Consider the following 5,203-nt stretch of genomic DNA (forward strand, 5'->3'; position numbering starts at 1 on the left):
TTTCCTTTTTTTTCTCTCTCTCTCTCTTATTTCGTTTTGCATTGACATTTTAAAATTCATGAACATTTAAAAAAATACAAGGCGAACATTTTCTTTAGTTACAGATAACATTTTTCTAATACACAATGACCAAAATTTTAAAACATGACTAAACTTTTTATAATACACAGTGATCATTTTTATAAATACCATGAGTATTTTTCCAATACACATTAAACATGATGAACATTTTCTAAATAGAGGACGAACATTTTCTAAATGCAAGCGAACTTTTTTAATTCCATGAAAGTTTTTAAATTCCATTTTTTAAATAAATTTTAGAAAAGAATAAAGAAACCAAAGGAAAAGAGAAATCCAAGCTAAAACTAAAAAAACCAAAAATGAAAATAAATCAATAAAAACTGGCACCTGACGCACTAAACTCAGGTAGCAGTGGCAGCTAACTGGGCCGACCCATCAAGGGCGATCGCTGTGCTGTAGCCTCTCCCCCGATGAGTCCAGTCCAAAAGAAAAGGAAAAAAAAAACTTCCGGCGAGCCGCACCTCCAGCACTCTTACCTCCTCCCCTCCCGCCACCGTACGGGCGCCGCCGACCGCCGTTGCTTCGCAGGATCTCTTCTTCCCAAGCGTGCTACATGAAACTATCCCTCCGGCGCAGAGTCGTCCTTGGGGAGCCGCCGTGGGGAACGCCACGGCGCGTTCTTGGCGGACCGCAGCAGCGTGGCGCGCTCAACCTGTTCTGCGAAATGCCGACCCGGACATCGTCTATAGGGCGGCGACCGTGGCCGTCGGGGGTAGCTCGGTGAGTCGCATCGATCATGCTGCAACGCAAGGTCCGTGGGTTCATATATCGTAGCTGTATTGCGTTCTCAATCCACTGAATTCCATGCTTGGACCAAAATTCGGTAGTATATATAACAATCCAACTCCAACACTGCTGGTTTCAAGTTTCAACAAGCGAATCCATTAATCTGAAGCAAACAGCTGAAACCAATAGTGTCTGCACTTGAATGGAAACCATGTTTAACATTCACTGACAAAACAAGGCGATAATTTCACTTGTTTATTATTTTCCCCAAGCTTGTAAAGCTTGAGCATACATAATACTTTAAGAAGCATCCACAATGAAGATGAACTGAGAAGAACTTTCCTAAAAAACATATGTAAAGTTCAAAATGCGAATCTGTTGGGCACTGTACACAAATAAAGTAAGGCTAATCAGAACTAGTGCTTCTAGTGAAGCTGGAAAAATTGAATCTCTGTGTAAAGTACAATATTAGCTACCATGTGGAATTTATCCACTCGTGGTTGACTTTCATGTGTCCAGGTCAGCATTTATACTGGCCAGGCAGGAGACTGCTTCCATGATAGTTGGCCTCCTGAATTGATTATGATCGACACACCTGCAAGCAGTTTGAAGCACCTTCAGCATTTGCTCTTCATACCCTGTTCCTTTAAGTGTTGGATCCAGGACCTCAATCTGCTTATCCTCAGACCTCATCTGTAGAACCCACGGGACAAGTTCTTTTGACGTAGACAGGACTGGAATAGGTCGCCTCCATGTGAGCAGCTCAAGAAGGACTACCCCGAAACTGTACATATCACCTCTTAACGTAGCAACCCATGCTTGCCCATACTCAGGGGGAATGTAACCCGTTGTGCCAACTAACTCAGTTGTGACATGTGTTTGGTTGGGAAGGATCAATCTGGCTAGCCCAAAGTCTGCAACATAAGCTTTAAATTCTTTGTCCAGTAGGATGTTGCTGGATTTGATGTCACGATGGACAATCTGAGGCTTGCAGACATCATGGATATAAGAAAGGCCCAGGCTCGCTCCTTGTGCAATCTTGAGCCGAGTCGGCCAGTCAAGACAGGAATTGGCATCATCATCCCTGTTATGAAGCCAATCATCCAGGCTGCCATTCTCCATGTAAGAATAAATGAGCAGCCTTGAGTTTCCCTGTGCGCAGTAACCCCACAATGGTACAAGATTTTCATGCTGTGCCATGGAGAGTGCATCAACCTCTGCTCTAAACTCTCTTTCCATCAGAAACATTTCACCATTGAGCTTTTTGATTGCCAGCTTGGATCCATCAGGTAGCTCTGCCTTGTAGACTAATCCATAACCTCCATATCCAATGATGTTCTCCTTGTCAAAGTTGTTCGTAGCTTTCACAATGTTGGCGAATTTGAGCTTGTTTTCTTCCCCTTTTCCTTGTGGCCTCTGCATCACCACTAGTGTTTGCTCTGAACTAGAGTAGAATGAAGTTGCCTCATTGCCTCCGTTATTCTTCCTTCGACTTTTTGCTGTAAAACCCTTCATCCTGACTGAGACAAGGAGACGCCCCAGCAACAAAAGAAAAGCAATACCTCCAAAGAACACACCAAATGCAACTGCAAAAATGACCTTATTTCCTTGTTTTCTTGGAACTAGAGGTGTTGAAGCTGGACGACATTTGTGAGTGAGCATAGAGCCACAGAGCTTTGGATTCCCATCGAAACTAGAATTTTGAAATGTATTAAACTGGCCTCCAGATGGAATAGGCCCTTCTAGGTCATTGTTCGAAATGTTGAATGCTGAAAGGAAGTGCAGGCTATTCAATGCAGCTGGGATAACACCTGTGAGATTGTTGCTGGACAAGTCTAGCACCTGCAAGTTTGTGAGGTTGCAAACCGATTGTGGGATCTGCCCGGATAACTTGTTGAAACTGAAATCAAGTAGAACAAGCACTTTCAACTGACCAATCCGTGGGGGGGTCACACCTGTGAAGTAGTTGTTGCTTAGATTCAACACTGTCGGGAAAGATGTAACAACGCGGTATTGAAGTGATGGACCATCATAAACAGGCAGCTCAAAGACCCTTGGCCTTGCCTTCCAATGAGTTGCGTTTTCAATTGATTTTAGCATTGGCATTTCCATTAAGGTTAACGGGATTTCACCTGTAAGATTGTTGTTTGACACATCCATGTACAAGAGATGGCTTAGGGAGTTGATCCAGCCTGGTATTGGTCCAGTGAGTTGATTGCTAGTTAAAAATAACATCTCCAAATTTGCGAGCCTTGATATCCAATGAGGTATTTTCCCAAACAATGGGCATTCTTCGATGTCCAAAATCTGAAGATTCTCAAAACCATTAAGCCAGTCATCCTCTGGCATGAGTTCTCCCTTGAAGTTCTGCCCAATAAGTAAGGTTGTAAGGTTTGTACAGCTCTGAAGGATTCGAAGTGCATCTGTGATGTTTTTGAAAGAATTTTTAGCAAGTGACAGGAAAGTGAGGTGCTTCAGATCACCTATTCGTGGTGAAAGCTGCCCATTTAATTTGTTGCCAGATAGTCGCAGTGCAATCAGATTGCTGCAAGAGTATATGCTCTCGGGAATTTTGCCACTGAAGTTGTTGTACAGAAGGTCTAAAGTTTTTAGTTTGGGCAGGTTGGAGAAATTGACCTTGGTAAGTTCTCCAGTAAAATTGTTGCTCCTGAGGTCAACTGTTATGAGATTTGTGCAGTTGCTCAGAGCTGATGGCAGCTCCCCGGACATGTTGTTGTGATCTAGGTGGAGCTCCTCTAGTTTCTTTAGCTCAGCTATAGAATATGGAATATTGCCACTGAAGCTATTCCCTCCAAGATCAAGAGTAGACAGATTTCTGAGGTTGCTTATGTGTGCACCATCAAGTACTCCATGTAAATCATTGTTAGGAAAAGAGAGGTGCTCTAATGAAGTAGCATTGAAGAGTTCATCTGGAAGTGTTCCACTGAGGTTGTTGTACCCGGCCCTGAGCTCTCTCAGCTTGGAGCAATCACCAAGTCGTTGGGGGATGTTGCCACTGAATTTATTTAAACACAGATCAAGCACAGCGAATGATGGTGAGCTGTTACAGAAATGAGTTGGTATGTCCCCTGTAAAGCTGTTATTACTGGCATTGACTACAATCAGATTCTTCATTTCTTTCCATGTGGTGGATGGCAACTGTCCTGAAAATAAGTTGCTTGAGATGTTCAGTACCTGGAGAGGCCGGGCATGGTTTGATGATGGCAGCTTGTGGAGTGTTCCATTGAGCTGGTTAAAGCTGACATCAAGTATGGTGATGCTGCTGGACGACACCAATTCCACTGGCAGACCACCGGACAGCAAGTTGCACGACAGGTTGAGGCGCAAGAGGCTGGTGAGGTTGCCAAGGAACGGTGAGATGGACCCCTCGAGGCCTTGAGAAGCCAGTGAAACACCAGTGACCGTCCTATTATAACTGCTGCAGGTGATCCCTTTCCAAGTGCAGCAATCCGTGCCATCCTGCCATGCGGCAGCGAGGCCGCCGTCCCGCGAGAGCTCAGCAAGGAACTGGCGAAGGGAGGCCTCCTCGTGCTGTGTACAGGAACTGGTCGGAGAGGCCAAGGAGATCAGCAGCACAAGAGCAAGACCAAGGGAAGGTATGTGCAATTTCTTGCTCTGTGTCAGGTTTGAAAACTGGAGTGTCTGCATGGTTTTCTGGTGAAACTAGGATGGAAACCAGGGCTTATGTTGTGTCCTTGCTGGATAAGACATCAATGGTGATCTACTCATGAAATACCATGAGGGGGGGAAAAAGATCTTGCTTCCATTAACATTTTGGTCCTTGCAGTCGTAGTCAGCACAAAGGAAAAAAATGGCTGGTTCACACTATGACGTTCCACTCACGGCTGCCTGCTATAATCCACTGACAAGTCAATTTCCCAATCTTACTGAATATGGACCACACAGAATATTGCTTTTGCAGGCATTCACTCATTCTTGACCCAATCTGTATATAATTATTACAGCATGCCATAATTTACTTGACCTGACATCACTTGTCTTACCGGCTTCGCTTCACCGAACAAATCTCATCTTTCCTCACTAATACTAACCAAAAAATAATCAGTTCTTGATGCATCCTTTTGTGAACAGGAAAAAGTGCGCGTTCGAGAAAGAAACAGTTTGTGAAGATTTTGCAAAGATTCTACTGGCGACAGTATGCCAGGAAGATTCTACTGGTCGTGGAGGAGCTAGGGAAAGCTCGTATATCATGCTGAGTGTGCATTTTTGCTGTGTACTAGCTAATTGCCCATGCGTTGCAGCGGTGTATATGCAGAAAGTGCCTAACATATATATTTAGGGCAGCATTTCAACTTTCTTTTATGGGATCCCTTCTTTTACTGTTATAAACCAGTCTTCTTCTTCTTCTTCTTCA

The 5,203-nt window shown here is 44.0% G+C and overlaps 1 long non-coding RNA gene and 1 pseudogene across 1 annotated transcript in view; one reads left to right on the forward strand and one right to left on the reverse strand.

Annotated features, from left to right (window-relative positions):
- Window positions 1–4,727, reverse strand: part of LOC119315310 — an 11,289-nt pseudogene extending 6,562 nt beyond the window's left edge.
- Window positions 4,288–5,203, forward strand: part of LOC119315311 — a 7,636-nt gene continuing 6,720 nt past the window's right edge. Inside the window, exon 1 of the long non-coding RNA XR_005152688.1 lies at window positions 4,288–4,424. This is a non-coding gene — a long non-coding RNA (uncharacterized LOC119315311). The remainder of the gene's footprint in view (window positions 4,425–5,203) is intronic.

This window comes from Triticum dicoccoides, chromosome 6A (genome assembly GCF_002162155.2).
Source record: "Triticum dicoccoides isolate Atlit2015 ecotype Zavitan chromosome 6A, WEW_v2.0, whole genome shotgun sequence".
NCBI classification, from domain to species: domain Eukaryota; kingdom Viridiplantae; phylum Streptophyta; class Magnoliopsida; order Poales; family Poaceae; genus Triticum; species Triticum dicoccoides.